At 36.7% G+C, this 16,597-nt stretch overlaps 1 protein-coding gene across 8 annotated transcripts in view; it reads left to right on the plus strand.

Moving 5' to 3' along the window:
- The window catches only part of WDFY3 (WD repeat and FYVE domain containing 3), a 247,316-nt gene that overhangs the window by 17,257 nt on the left and 213,462 nt on the right, over positions 1-16,597 (plus strand). For 6 of the 8 annotated variants that reach the window (XM_019731293.2, XM_019731299.2, XM_019731298.2 and 3 more), the window contains exon 2: positions 12,654-12,744. The exons of 1 other annotated variant lie outside the window; for it this stretch is intronic. The gene's annotated coding sequence lies outside the window, so the exon portion shown is untranslated. Of the gene's footprint in view, positions 1-6,946; positions 7,324-12,653; positions 12,745-16,597 lie in introns of all 8 variants that reach the window. One more of the 8 variants, XM_074323991.1, reaches the window with a different exon arrangement.

The following is a 16,597-nucleotide window of genomic DNA, read 5'->3' on the forward strand; positions in this document are numbered from 1 at the left end:
CCCAAGGGTCTAGTAGGGACCTCTTTTCCTTGATAGTCTTTCTACTTGTTTATCGTTCTACTGTCGTGAGGAAATCAAACTGAGCACTATAAGCCCAGCTTTCAATAGAATGAAACAGTTGTTTTGTCTCCTGGTGTAAGTATTTTTTTCTTGGGAACTAAAACTAGATCAACAGATTCCAGAGTTCTTGAGACAAAAGCAAAACTTTGAGATCAAAAAAGACATCACTCCATTATCGTCGTTTGGTTCCCACATCAGCGTTTTCAGAGATGGGAGGCACCTGCCCTGGCTTGTAGTTCAGAGCCCGTGTATGTCCTGCAGGACAGTGTGCCCATTTAATCCCGCATCGCGATGCTGGCAGAGCACATACAGAATCCGTGTCTCCTACAGTGAGGACCAGCCATCCCCGTTTCTGTAATACACAGGGCTTGGTGTCATTTGCCAAGAGGTAGTTACACCTGTGGGAGACTCCGGCAAATGGGCTCTGAACAGTAGTGGCACCATGTCAGTCTCAGGCCATGCAGTTGGTCCCTTGCGTAACTGCTGCTCCTGCCACCTACTTGTTCTCAAGAACCTACTGAGCAAGGACCAGGCTGGCTGGGGAAGGAGTCTGACTTGATCTGTGATGTGGGTCATCGTATCTACCTGCATATCAAGAGGCTTTATATTTGATTTGTTTGCTTTGGCAGTGGCAGGATTCTGGTGAACACCTGAGAGAGGAAATTTTTTTTAGGCTGTTTTGCTTGGCTGTGAGAGATTCATTCAAATAGCCATTCCTTAAATCTCCCTATCATTTATCATCTGGTCTTTCAAGGCACGGAAAAAAGGACTGTAGGCTCTCTAGCCACTCCAAGAAGTGTCTACTACAGAAGAAATAATTCTGTAAGTTCCCAAAACTTAAGCAACTCTAAGCCACATTCATCAACTATATTTTATATTTTAAATGTTTTATTATTTTTTTATTAGTTTCAGGTGTACAAAGCAATATGATAGTTAGATGTTTACACCCTTCACAAAGTAATAACCCCCCCAATCTATTACCCCTTTGACATCGTATATAGCTGTTACTGTATCTTTGCCTATATTCCCTGTACTGTACTCCACATCCCATGACTGTGTGTGTGTGTGTGTATGTGTGTATAGAATGTATATACATATATATGTATAATTATAGTTTATATTCAGTATTATTCTACCTCAGCTTCAGGGGTACAGCGCAGTGGTCAGGCATCTACACCATCCATGACATGATCCCCCTGATAAGTCCAGTGCCCATCTGGCACCTTACATGTCTTTACAACATTGTTGATTATATTCCCCACACTGTATTTCATATCCCTGTGACTATATTGTGACTACTGATTTGTACTTTCTAATCCCTTTGCCTTCTCCCCCATCCCCACCTGCTCCCAACAACTATATTTTAAAATTAACTTATTTTTGTCTTATTTGACTTAGCTCTTTTCCCTTTTTTGATTTCATGTTTTATAGTTGCTTATCTGTAAAGTCCCCATTTAAACATTTTTTAAATTTTGGTTTATAGAATTCCAAAATGTCATATATGCTCTGTTTGTGAAGGCGTGTATGTATGTATGTATATGTATATATATGCACATATGTACTCAGCATAGAAAATGTCTGAAAAGGTGCATAATGGACTATAAACAATGTCTTTGGGACATGAGTTAAGGGAAAATGAGAAGAATTGGCATTATGGTGGAGAGCAACTTTTATTGTTTTACTTCTAAAATGTGTTGTGCTTGATATTTTATATTTTGCTAAGCAGGTACTTTTGTTGAAAAATATGAAAAAGGCCTACATATTTTTTGCTTTATAAGAAGCAAAAAGGCATAATTTTTGCTTCTTACAAAGTTAGGAGAGATAATTTCTGAACGATTAAGGACTAATAAGCAGTAGTTATTAGTATGAAGCTATCTGTGCTGTCAAGAAAAGCATATGTAATGGTTTTTATTAATTTTTTAGCATGTATATTTGACAGTCAGATGCTTGTTGAAAGTCATTGCATGTTAGTTTTTCATGTAATTAAACTTAGGTTGAATCTCTGCTTTTTTTAACATAAAATTTCCATTTTAAGCTTGCTCTGTCATTAACAAAAACTATAACATATCTTTATCTGAAATGTCTATAATTCAGAGGTCAAACTGCAATACAGAATTGCAGGAGGGAGGCCTTCCACATGTTATTCTTACTTGCTAATTTTAGGTTTCATATCTGGGCATCTTGTAGCGACCCAATGCTATGAAGGCCTTATAACTAGGATTATAAAGATATTATCCAGTTTTTAATATGTGCAGGTCAGATTCCATCATCTTCGTGCTATTTACTAGTTGATAATGATTTTGTCACCTTCCAAAAAACAATCCATTGTCTTTTTAAAGTAAACCAATTCCTTCAAGTATTACATAAAGAAAAGTGAACAAATCATAAGTGGACAGCTCAGTGAATTTTCTAAAAATGAACATGCTACACCATTTAAAAAAGGAAAAGACTAGCCACAGGTGGTGGAAAATATTTGCAAAACATATATCTGGCAAAGGATTTGAAACAGAACCTCTAAAGAACTTTCACAATTCGATAAGAAGAAGACAAGAGAACCCTGTCAAAAAATGAACAAAAGATTTGCACAGACATTTCACCAAGGACATATGAATGACCAATATACTACAGAGAAAGATACAAGTACATAGATGCTCACCATCACTATTCATCAGGGAAATGCAAATTAAAACCATAGAGTGATGCTCTATACACCCACTACAATGGCTAAAAGTAAAATCTGACATCATGTTAAAATTTGGTGCGGATGTGAACAACTAGAAGATGCCTCTCATGTTTCTGCTGAAAAGGTATAGTCACTTCAGCAAACTGTTTAGTGTCTTATAAAGTTAAACATATTCTTTATGAACTATAAATTTCACCTCTAGGTAGATGCACCCAAGAGAAGTGAAAGCATATGTCCACAGAAAGGCGTGTTCATTGCAGCGTTATTCAACATGGTTTTAATTTGCCTTTCATGAATAATTAACAGTATTGAACATCGATTCATGTGCTTCATTTGCTATTTATATCTTTTTTTAAGTGTTGACATCTTTTGCTCTTTTAAAAATTACATTGCTTATTTTATTATTGAGTTATAAGAGTTTTTTAAATCTTTTATACATACCTATCTTTTATTTGGTATATATTTTACAAATACTTTCTCCCAGTTTATGACTTCTTTTCAATTTTAAAACTGTCTTTTGAAGAGCAGAAAGTAATTTTGATGAAATCCAGTCTGTCAGTTTTCTCTTTTATGGTCTGTGTGTATATCCCATTGGAGAATCCTTTGCCTAACCAAAGGTCATGGTGATTTTGCACTGTTTTCTTCCCAGACGTTTTATAGTTTCAGATTTTACATTTAAGTCTATAGTCCATATTGACTTATATTTTATATGTGATGTGATGTATGGATTGGTTGATATTTTTTTGTTGTTTGCATGTGGTTGTCCAATTGTTCTAGCACCATTTGGTGAAAATTTTTCCCTTTCTCCACTGAGTTGCTTGACATCTTTGTCACAAACCAGTTGACTATATATGTGCGCATCTATTTCTGGAATATCTGTTCTTTTCCATTGATCTACGTGTCTGTCCTTTCACCAGTAGTACACTGTCTTGATTTACTGTAGTTTTATAAAAATAAAAAAAATCTGGAAATTAGGTAATATGAGCCCTCCAGCTTTGTTCTGTTTCAAAATTGTTTTGGCTTTTCCATGTAAATTTTAGAATCATCCTATCGGTTTGCAAAAAGAAAACAAAGTCTACTAGAATTTTGACTGGGATTGCATTGAATGTCTAGATAAATTTGGAGACACATGACATGCATCTTAACTATGTTCAGTCTCCCAATTTGTGAATATGGTACCCTGTTTCCCCGAAAATAAGACCTAGCCAGACCATCAGCTCGAATGCGTCTTTTGGAGCAAAATTAACATAAGACCCGGTATTATATTATATTATGTTATGTTATATGATATAAAGCCGGGGCTTATAGTAAAATAAAACCGAGTCTTTTATTAATTTTTGCTCCAAAAGATGCATTAGAGCTGATTGTCCCGCTACGTCTTATTTTCGGGGAAACTCCATTTACTCAGTTCATCTTTGATTTTATCATCGATGTTTTTGGAGTTTTCAGAATACAAATCTGCACATAGTTTGTTAAATTTATCTCAAAGAATTTCACGTTTTGGGTTCTATTATAAATGGCACTTTATATATAAAATATATATATAAAATTTATATATGTGTGTATATATGTGTGTGTGTGTGCCAAAAAAAGTATACATATCTTAAGAAAGAAAAACTGAATTAACATTGTAATACTCAATATATACTAATAGCAGATGATGAATACAAGTCACGTTTGACTTCTGCAGTTACAAGAGGTGCTCAAAGTGGTTACCATCAGTGTCCAGACACTCCTGATTACTGCAGACTACTGCTTGAGCAATGTTGACCGAGGTTGGATAATTAAGTTCGCAAATTCATCCTAGAAAGTGCTACTTACCTCATTGCTGAATATCACCATGGTCACCTTCAAAGTACTCCCCTTGCCCTCAGAACTGTCATCCTATTACCCTTGATGTCCTGAATGTCATCAAAATGTCTTCCTTTCAATATTACCTTTATCTTTGGGTAAAGAAAGAAGTCACTGGGGGCCAGATCAGGTGAGTAGGGAGGGTGTTCTAATAGTTATTTGTTTCCTGGCTAAAAACTCCCTCACAGACAGTGCCATGTGAGCTGGTGTATTGTCGTAATGCAAGAGCCATGAATTGTTGGAGAAAAGTTCAGGTCGTCTAACTTCTTCATGCAGCCTTTTTGGCACTTCCCAATAGTAAACTTGGTTAACTGTTGGTTCAGTTGGTACAAATTCATAATGAATAATCCTTCTGATATGAAAAAAGGTTAGCAACATCGTTGCAACAAGTTTGCGAACTTAATTGTCAGTCCTCCTGTGTGTGTGTGTGTGTGTGTGTGTGTGTGTGTGTGTGTGTCTAATTTCCAGTTCCTGTGTAAAATCTAGTGTTTTTTTGGTAGATTCTTTGGGGTTTTCTATATAGACATATTTCAATTTTATTTCTATAATTGTAATATATGCCTTTTATTTCTTTTTCGTACCTTATCGTACTGGCTAGGACTTCCAATATAATGTTAAAGGCAGAAAGCATTTGGTCTTTCGCCACTAAATATGATGTTAACTGTATTTATTTGAAAGATGACATTTATCAGGTTAGGTTTCATTCTATTCCTAGTTTACTAAGAGTTTTTAAAATCATGAATATGTATTTAATTTTTTCAAATGCTTTTTTATATCTGTTGAGATTATCATATGGTTTTCCTTTTTTATTCTGTTATGGTGAATTATATTGATCAATTTTGCGAATGTTGAACCAGCCTTGTATTTCCAGAATAAACTCCAACTTGCTCATGATATATAATAATATCCCTTTTATATATTGCACATTTGGCTTTCTGATATTCTGTTAAAAATTTTTGTACTTCTGTTCACAAAGGATATTGGATTTCCTGTCTTTTCTCTTAATGTCTTTGTCTGGTTTTGGTATAAGCTAATGATAGTCTCATAAAATGCTTTGGGAAGAGTTTCCTCCAGCTTGGATTGAGCTGGTTTGTGTAAAGATGCATATATAGTGTGCTATCATTTATGTAAAAAAAAGGAAGGGAGGAATAAAACATACATGTATCTGCTTAACTTTGTAAAAAGAAGAGATGGTGGGAAGTAATGGAACCAAAAATTTATGGGAGGGAATGACATTTCTCAAAAATGTACTTTTTCATATAGTTTTGACATTTCAAAGCATGTCATTTTCCGTATTCAAAATAAAGATGGAAATAAGGAAAATTCTAATCCACTGAAACAAATTAGTGCTATACCTACGTTAAACGGGAAGGAAGAGTGAATCTGAGTAACTTACACAATATTTGACTATTTACTCTCTGCTTGGGTGGAGGTAAGAGGGAGGGATTGCAAACAAATCCTGAACTCTTTCTACTAGAATTTTTTCTTTTTGTAGTGATGTGGACAAAGAATCTCTGGGACATTTGTGAATTATGGATTGAGTAAGTGTTCTAAATTTGTTAGAGCCAGGACTTGAGGAAGGAAGGACGTACAAATATAGGATAGGGGAAGGCAAAAATCAATCCTGTGGGGGGGATCAGTGTGAATTTATTACTGTTGAAATCAGTTTGTGTATGTGTGTGCATATGTGTGTGTGTGTGTGTGTGTGTGTGTGTGTATATATATGCATGCACACATGTATATGTATGAGCATACATGTGTACATATATTTATGAGTATATATGTGCATACATTTCTTAATAGCTCTGTCCAACAAAAACGCTAAGAAGCAAAGAGCAGTGAACATACCTAACTCCCCAATCTTGGACTCTAATACTATTCCCAGCACAAAGGAACCAGAGTTCCTTAGAGAAATGGTTGATTCCAGGCCCAGGCAGGGTATACATACATATGAGGTGAACTTGTATCTTTTTTTTTTTTTTTTTTTTTTAAATGTTAGGAAATAAGGGGCAAAAAGTTTAGTTTTTAAATGGGGGCACCTCACAAGAAGCCTATTGGGGTTCCTACTGGCCAAACCTGGCATAATAGTTGGATTATTAAATAAGTATAATAATGAATTACTAACCATAAAAATAGGAATTCATTATCCATAATAATAATAACGTGATAAATAAATGAGTAAGTAGAGAAAGGGGGTCTCTTGCTTATAGTAACATTCTGAGCACTGGAGTTGGAAAACCATTTTGCAGTCATTGTAGTAAAGATCAGACAGTGTAAGAATCGTAACAAAATCGAGGAGAGATATTGATGGTGAGCAGGATATTTCCATGATTTTACGATGTCTCTCCACAGACTGCGTGCTATTTGCAAGGTATAAAAGACGGATTATGTGTTGGTGAAATTCAACAACAACATGGGCAGATGGATATGATGGGACTCCAGATATGACACCCTGAGGTGACACATTGTCATCTACGTAGTATTCTGGCCAAGACTGTGTAACCTGAATCCAATCATGAAGAAACATCAAACAAATCCAAAATGAGACACATTCTACATAATGAAAAGGGGAGAGGACTGTGTTCTTTATAAACAGCCAATGTTGTAAATGAGAAAGAAAGGCTATGGAAGTAAGAGTGAGAACCACTGACTGGATCCTATAATGGATGGGAGAAAAATACTGTGAAGGATATTATTGGATCAACCGGAAAACATTTGGAATACTGATGGTAAATTAAAATATTTAAGAGTGTACGAATTACTGAAGATAGCTACTGTGGTTACAAAAGAGACTATCTCTATTCTTAGGAAATGCACATTAACGCAAAAGAGCAAAGGCCATGCTATGTATAATTAATCCTTAACTGGTTTAGAAAAACAAAGTACGTCTGTGTGAATGGAAAGAACGACAACAGAGCACAAGAACACAAATGATAAAACAAAGGGGGTCACATTAACAATTGGTGACTTTGGGTATAACAGTGATTTTTGTATTCTTATATTTGCAACTTTTCTATAAGTTTGAAATTACTTCCAAAAAAATATTTAAAGTGTTAAAAAAATATCTACCGTTTATTTTTAGACTTTGCTTATTTGTAGAGAGCTTGGTTCTTTGTCTGGAACCAGTTTGGAATGAACATTTTTATAATATTTTCAAGTGTGTTGGTGGTGTGGCTCTGTAAAACAACCATTGTTGAGTATGACAATAGTTAGTGGAAAATAAATGAGTCACCCTGTAGTCGGCCAGTCTAAAACCTAATTTGGAGGGGGCGTGGGGAACTATTTATTATGGTGATTTATTTAAGTTTATGGAAGTATTAGCTACAATGTCTGCTGAAGTGTTCAGAGTTACTGTTATCACTTATCTGTGGAATAAATATTAGAATGATTACTTTACATCAACAATCTGGCTGTTGTCCCGTGATCATTTAGATGATCTTGTGTTGAAACTCAGAAAGATTGTCGTTTTTAACACAAAGAGAGTAAATATTCATTTGTTTATTGAAAAATATTTATTGAGTGATTACCACACGCCAGACGGCTTTCTAGGTACAGAAGATGTAGCACCAAACTAAACAAAGCTCTTGCCCTCATGGATTTTGTTTTTGTGGGAGGACACATAGACAAACAGGGATAAAAGTGAAATAAAAGAATATTAATAACATGGGAGAAAAATCAGTCAGGGAAGTAGGTGTGGGATACTGGCAGTAGAATTGTTACAGTTTTAAACAGAGCGGGTGGGCACAACTTAGCCTGGGAGACGTTTGAGCAAACATCTGAAGATAATGAGGGAGGGAGACATGCGGAGATAATCATCTCTTAGAGAAGCACCTGGGCAAAGAGAATAGCTAGTGCAAAGGCTGAGACAGGAGCATGCCTAGCCAGTAGAAGGAATAGCAGTGGAAGTCAGTAGGAAATGAGGTGAGAGGTAATGGGGGCCGAATTATGTAGGCTCTTTTATGCTGTTTTAAAGATTTTGGCATTTACTCTGAGTTGAGGAGCCACTGGGAGATTGTGAGTACAAAGGTTACATTGTATGATTTATGTAAGATTATCAGGATCGCTAGCTGCTTTGATGAGAAAGGACTGAAATAGGGCAAGTGTAGAAGTTTGGGAGGCAAGTTGCTAAACAGGGAAAAATCCAAGTGAGATAATAGTTACTGTTCTGGTCAGAGTCTCGATGTAGGTGATGAGAATTGGTCAGATCCTGGATTTATTTTGTAGATGATAAAGCCAGTAGTATTTGTGGGTGGATTAGAGAGAGGGTAAATGTTTGATCTTTAGTGATCAGTGAGAAGAGGAGAAGCAGACGAAGGCATAGAAGGAGTGGCCAGTGAACTGGGATGAAACCAGGAGAGTCTGTGATCTGGAAGCTGGGTAAAGAAAACAACCAGGACTTGGTGCCAGATGCTACAGCAGGTCAAGAAAGATGAGACCTGACTGGCCTTCGGCTTCAACAGTATGTAGGTAATTGGTGACCTTCAGGTTTCAGTGGTATGGTGGGGAGCAAACGTCTACCTGGAGTGTGTTCAATTTGGATTGAGGAATACTGGGAGATAGAATACAGACAACACTTCTGTGACCGTTTGCTGAAAACGGAATCCAAACAATTGGCCATAACCTAGAGGGGTGAAAAGGTTTGTTGTTGCTGCTGTTTGTTTTCTAATGATGGGAAACACACACACACACTAATGGTTTTGCTTTATTGGAAGGAGGGAATTAGGAAGTTGATGATGTAGGAGAGAGAAGTAGGACTTGTAAGATAGAGCATTGCACTTGAATAGTAGGAACATAATATCTACCGTAATATCAAACTTGATGTGGTCCCAGAAAGTACAAGCACGGTACAAGGTAAGTGGGTAAGTGTGGTTCTGGAAATTCCCTTCTGATTGCTTTTTATAGGAATCAAGGCCAGAGTATAGAGTGATTCAAATTTTATGTGGCTTTTGATGTTTTCCCTGCATGGTGCTGTTCCTCAGGTGATCTGCCAGGAGTCCTGAGGAGCCCTGAGAGGACGTCAGCCCTACTTGTAGATTTTTTTTCCCAGACATTTAGCTTTTTGTTACTCGTTAGTCTCTAGTTTGTGTAACTCTTGGAAAGACATTCCTAAAACTCTTTTGGGGCCATCTGGAAATTGTTTTTTTCTTTTCCCCCTCATTGATCTTCAAGCCAAAAAATATGACTCAAAGGTCCTTAGAATTTGCCCAGCACAATTTTCATTTTAGGTAGAAACAGACCAACTTAGACGTAGTTAAGCCAAGGCGGTACAGCTCATTATCTGTCTAGTCAAGTATGGAATCCGTGTCTCTGTGGTATTTTCTAATTTATGTAATTTACTTTTGAAATTTAGTCTTCATACCTATGTGCATATATATATTCAAACTCACTCATTTGACAATAAAACAACTTATTCTAAACTGGAGGCAACCAAAGCATAAAATGAAAAACAAAAAACAAAACATAAAATGTCAGGGCAACATAAGAACTTTGTTTAAATTGTGATTTAAATTGTGATTTGTTTAAAACCGACACTTGAAATGACATTGCAGTTAGAATGCACTGAAATCATATCAAAGCATTTACCCTTGGCTGAATTTATATTAAACTAAAAGATTCTAAAACAGGATCAATTACATAATATTTTAGATTTCTGTTACTTTAAGACTGTAGACTGCATTAATGTACAATAATGGGTTGAGAAAAACTTTGGTGCTCTAGCTTGCTGTTTCCAGTTCTCTCTGCCTCCTGCGTCTTTATGTCAACACTTGGCCTTATCTGGTAATTCCAGCGTGGGTAAAACCAAATAGTCAGCATCCAAAATACATATAAAATTTCTATGAAACAATAAGTAAAGGGCAACCAACTGAGGAGTTGGGCAAAAGATATGAATAGGCATTTCATAAAAGAGGAAACATGAATTAGCCAGTAGACTTGAATAAATGCTCAGCATCATTAATCAGCAGGAAAAGACAAATTGAGACCACAATTAGGTGCCATTTTACACCTAATCAGCAGGAAAAGACAAATTGAGACCACAATTAGGTGCCATTTTACACCTTACAAAATTAAGAAGTTGGCATTACTAAATATTGGAGAGTATGTGGATCAATATGAATTACTTGTTGCTGGTGGGATTATAAATTGCTAAGCACGCTTTGGCATCCTGGTGAATAATTGGACATATGCATATTCCTCAATGCCCAGGCACATGCTTAAGAGAAACTTTGGCACATCTGGAATAGGAGATAGATATATAGGAGAATTTTTTTAACAGTAGTGTTCATAATAGCAAAAAGCCAACCAACCAAACAAAAAGCCTGGAAGGAAATCAAGATGCCATTATAAAGAGAATGAATAATTCAGTCGTGGTATGTTTACACAGTGCAGAATTATTCTGCATGAAAATGAATGAACAACTACATGCAACAACATGCATGCATCTCGAAAACACAATACTGAATGAACAAATCAAACCCTAGAAGACAGGAGATGTTTAACCCCACTTTTACAGAATTCAAAAACAAACAAAATGAAACACTATATTGTTGAGGGATAGGAGCATATGTGGTATACTTTTTTAAAAGCAAAGGAATAAGAAACAAAATACAGGCTAGCAGATCCAAGGAACAGAAAGGAAGAGAGGTGGGGCATGGGACAGAGAGGAGCACATCAGTGGAACATTCCAATAACCTGTGTTTAGGTTCTTCGTTGAGTGACAGGTACCTGAATGTTATTGTGAATGATATTGTGCTTTGAGTTTAAAACGTGTTACAAATAATTGTTGTACGTAGAAATTAATATATTAAAAAATAACGAAGGCATATTCTGAGGTCACGATTTAGGAGACATTTCATCACTTTTGCATACTCCCTCACTGCCATTTGAATTCCTAACATCACCCAGTATTTCACTGGAGGCATCTTGTTTTAAAGTCTTCTACCTGATTAAGCATGTGTCTGCCATCTGACAAGTCACTCAGTAACAACTTGTTGGATGAAGAACTGAATGAATGATTTAGGAAAATGATTCAAGATTTTTCTCAGAAACCACATAAAAGGTAGATTTTAAAAAATGCTTGTCCTTCCACTTCTAGCTGGATCTTATAAAATAAGATGTGAGATAGACAGCAAAACTAGGTTATTGTTGCATAGTTTTTGAATGATAATTAACTATATATGAAGGCAATATTACTGATGATGTTTAAACTATTATAATAATATCAAAGAGATTAACATATAGCAAAAACAAGTAGTTGATAAGTAAACCATAATGTTGCTAAAAGTTGAAGCTATTCTTAGGCATAATGTTCTAGAGTTAGAAGGCCCATGGGAATTAAACCAAGCTCCTCATTTTTGAATAAAGGATTGTTAGGACCAAAAAAGTAATTAATTAAGAACATAGCACTTGTTGAAAGTAGAGTTAAGAAAGACCAGAACCTAGATCTCATGATTCATATACTGGTGTTTTCATTAAAATAATGGTAAATAAAAGGAACATTTAAATATCCTATATAAGGTATGATAAATGACTCAAGGTTGATAACCATTGAGTGAGGAAGCAATGTTTCCTGATTTTAATTTAGAACAAATCAATTCATCCTTACACTGCATTTATCTTCAGATGTTTGACAAAAAACACCTAGAGAAATAACATAGATTGTTTCTTTGTTTTTTTGCTCATATTTGGTTCTCCAAAAAGATCTGTGATTCACAAATGAATACTGGACTGAAAGTGGGAAAAATTTGGTTCTAAACGTGGCTCTGCCACTAAATAACTATGTTGTCATTGATTCTTTGCACAGTTTTTCCAGGTCTCAGTTTCCTCACCAGTAAAATGAAGAAGCTGAACCAGATGGTTTATAGAGACCAGCTTTAAATAACTACATTCTTATGATTTTGAATAGCAAATTTTATCTATCTCAAAGTGTTTCATGTGTTCCATTATTAAACCATTGTCAACAAATAAGATGAAGATAGAACCAGTAGAAAATGAATGACTTACGATGCTAAAATAGATTCTGAAAATAAGCTGGATTTTCTTTTTCTTTCTCCCATCACAGATACACTACTCCACATCTGCTTCAGGAAGAAAGTGCCTGCCACTCCTATTGTTTCTACGCAGGTTCATGCCAGCCCAGAACAGAGAATCAGGTCAGTTGTAGGATTGCTTTTTCTGTGGGACAAGGAGCCAGGAAGAGAATCAGGAGAGTCTTTGCTGCACCGTTGCACTGTAGCGAGACTACTGAATTGTGATGCAAAAGCTAGGTTTCAGTCCTTCCCTACCACCGATGGCTGGGGAAACTCAGGCAAGCCTCCTTTCCTGCATGGCTTTTAGTTTTCTGCACCCCAAACAGGACATGTTAAAGTAAATTGTCTTCAGTTTTCAATTCTGGCTTTAAAGCATTATTACTTTTATTGTAGATACCTGCATGAAATAAAATCATGTTTTTAAAGCATCATTTCCTTATTTTCCTGGAAAGATCTGGTTCTAGGCACAGGCTATGTAACTGTTGTATTGGAGTTACTTTGGGTGACTGGGTTGATTGATGAACAACGTTGGGAGGCACCTGAGAGTACTGTCACCGCCTGGTTGCCTTAGTTTCCGTGTTTTGCTTTGCATTATTGCTACTGAAGAGCTTATTTTTTACATGAGGTTATTAAGTCCTACGATAATGTTCTTCAGCTTTGGAGAGGGTACCTTTTTGACCATGTTAGGTCTCTGCTGATTGCAAGTGACTCAATTCAAATTAAGCTAAAAGAGGAAGTCGTTAGTCTTTTGGGCGTGTCACAGAGGACACCAAGGGATCCAGGGCCCGAAAAGCAGCTGGCTGTCCAAGGGGAACACAGGAACCGAATGCTGTCAGTGGGGTGCCAAACATGCACATCCTGTCCCTCTCACTCTCTGCGGGAACTGGCTTTCGTTCCATTCTTTGTTGGGGGGGGGGGGGGGCATGGTTGCACCACCTCCCAGGCTTTGTATCTTGGGATTCAGACTCCCAAAGAAAGGCTGACTCTTAAGTGTCCAATCCGAAATTTCCCAGAACAGACACTGAGTCTTCAGTCTGGTGCCTGAGGACAAGTTATGACTTAGGGCAGGGTCATTTTAAAACTTTGCCATGGTTGTCTTGCCATCTGTGTTTCAAAGGCTGTTCTCTGTATAGGACTTGACTTCTTCCTACTGAAATGCACATGACTAATAACATAGTATTGCTCTTTTCAGGTGTATTCTTACTTTAATTTCGATCAACGTTAAGCTAAAGCTGTATTTCCCAAACTGTGTAGAAGCGAAATCTTGTGTTCCAGTATATAAAGATGATTAACACAGATGTGAGAAAAGCCTTTGGAATTGGAAGGTAGCACTTTAAGGTTCAGGGAGTGAAAGCATATGGTTAACTGTGTTTGTGTGGTTAGAGGAGGACGGCAGCTAGATAATCAAATAGATACACATTTCTGAGTTAGCAATGTTACAAAGATTGAATGTAGCAAGTAAACGAAAAGCTTTTCTGTTTACTTTCTGAGAAAAAGATTTGAAGGTAGGAGAAAGGACCATTAGGTTTAGTCCCAGCTCAACTACTAACTCTGGTTTTGGATAAATTACTTATTGTCTGTGCACCCAAATCTACTAAATCCTGGCCACTTACTAGCTGTGTAACCTTAACTTCTGGACATCAGTTTCTTCATCTTAAAAATGAAATTGATGGTAGTACTTAAAAAGTGGAACTGATGGTGGCGGGTACCTCGTAGGGTTCTTGTGAGGAATTAATATATGTTAATTGTTCAGAACAGCTCTTGGCGCAGCAACAGCGTCAATTTTTGAAATGAGTTAGATTATGTGATTGCAGGAGTCCCAGCTAACTAAAAAAAGTCTGTGGTCTAAGCTTTTCTGATACGGACTAATTTCTTTTTCCAGAATAAAGACTTGGAAGCTTTGGTCATCTGCCTGAGTCCTGCATTGAGGCTAATTTTGGTACTGCCAATAAAAGTTATTTTGAATTAAGTGTATGTATTAGTTCTCTATTGCTACATGTATTCATCTGTTAGGGCTGCCATAACAAATCACTGCAGACTGGCTGGCTTAAACAACAGAAATTTATTTTCAGTCTGAAGACTGAAGTCTGAAATCAAGGTGTCAGCAGGATTGGTTCCCTCTGAGGGCTGTGAGGGAAGGATGTGTTTCAGGCCTCTTTCCTAGACCCATAGATGGCCAGCTTTTCTCTGTGTGCCTTCTATATAAGCCTTTCCTCTATGTCTGTCTATTTCTTTGTCCCAGTGTCCTCTTTTTATAAAGATACCAGTCATATTGGTTTAGGCCTACCCTGATGACCTCAGCTTAACTTGATGACTTCTGTAAACATTCCACCTCCACATAAGGTCACGTTCTGAGGAGCTGGGGGTCAGGACTTCAACATACACATTTTGAGGGGGATACAGTTTAACCCGTAGCGCTATATAACAAATCACTCTAAAACTCAGTAACTTAAAACAAGGTATCTTTTGTTGATCAAGAATCTGAGCATAGCTCTGCTGGGTCCCCTGGCTCAGGGTCTCTCACAAAACTGTATTCAGCATGTCTGATGGGACTTTGGTCTTATCTGAAGGGACTGGGGAGTGGGTTCTGCTGCCATTGCACGCCCATGGTTGCTGGCAGCATTTAGTTCCTTCTTGGTTGTTGGGCCGGAGGGCCCAGTTCTTTGTGTTGTCTCTTGGCCAGTAGCCTACTTTAGTTCTGTGCCATGTGAGCCTTTTGTTTCTGTAATGTAGTCATGGCAGTGGCATCCCATCACCTTTTTCTGTTCATTAAGAGTGGGTCATTTGGTCCCCCCCACACTCAGGGGGAGAGGTGTACATACCAGGAGGTGAGGTCATTGGGAACCATCTTTGAAGCACCCTCCCTTAGAATATAAGAAAGAAGAAGATGCTAAATTGGCAAATATATAAATTATATTATTCATAAAGCTTAGTCTTAAACTTTAAACAGAATTTCATCACTTTTGTGCCATACAGCTTTGTAAACAAAAAATATCCCCTTCCCCTTCACAAAAACAAGGAGAAATGTAGCATTTACTTCCATTGCTTTCTTTCTTTCTTTTTTTTTTTTTTTTTTAAGCAAAGGGGGGTTTATTTTATTTCCTTTTATTAAATCAGTTATTTTTTTTTTTTTGGTCCATTGTAGAATTTTTAAAGTGGTACCGCCCTTTTCACTTTGCTGAGTTATTAACCTGCTGTTTCTCATAAAATATCCAAAGGCCTAATTTTATTTCCCTAAAAAAAAAAAAAGTAAGAAGTCATAGTTATTAAGATTAATTTTATCAATTCTCTGTGGTCATTTTTTACAACTAAGCTACTATACAGTGTTAGAAATTATCAGACGTTTGAAGATACTTAATGTTTACCAAACTGGGCTAAGGGAAATGCCCAATTACCATTACTTGTATAGAATGAAGTGGCACAATCATATATATTGTATCTGCCAGTTAGCAGTTTTCAATATTTATACTGATGAGAAATACTTGGAAAATATTATTGTGGGTGCATTTTGTAATCTTTGTTTTGGAAAGCAGTTTTGTTGTGTTTCTGGAAGTGAAAGTTGACCTAGTTGGCGTTATCTGTATATGTAATCAGGGGTGTGTGTGTGTGTGTGTGTGTGTGTGTGTCTGTGTCTGTGTGTTTGTGTGTCTGTGTGTGTGTGTGTGTGTGTGTGTGTGTGTGTGTAACACATGGAGTAACATTTCTTCAGTAAATTTAGTCTCAGAAAATCTCAAATTCATTGAGAAAAGGTTGTTTTAAACAGCTTCATTAGAATAGATTTCACTAGGTTTGCAAGTTTATCATTTCATACCGTACAGATGTTAAATGAGTATGAATTCAACAGGATTTCTACGTGATATCCTTTCTTACATGTAGTTTAGAATGTAGTTTAACAGAATTTTTAATTTAAGACTTTCTTTTGATACACAGAGTGGAAGGGGGAATCTATTCTTACATTTGAATGAATGGTAATGCT

The sequence above is a fragment of the Rhinolophus sinicus genome, linkage group LG02 (genome assembly GCF_036562045.2).
Source record: "Rhinolophus sinicus isolate RSC01 linkage group LG02, ASM3656204v1, whole genome shotgun sequence".
Lineage (NCBI taxonomy): Eukaryota > Metazoa > Chordata > Mammalia > Chiroptera > Rhinolophidae > Rhinolophus > Rhinolophus sinicus.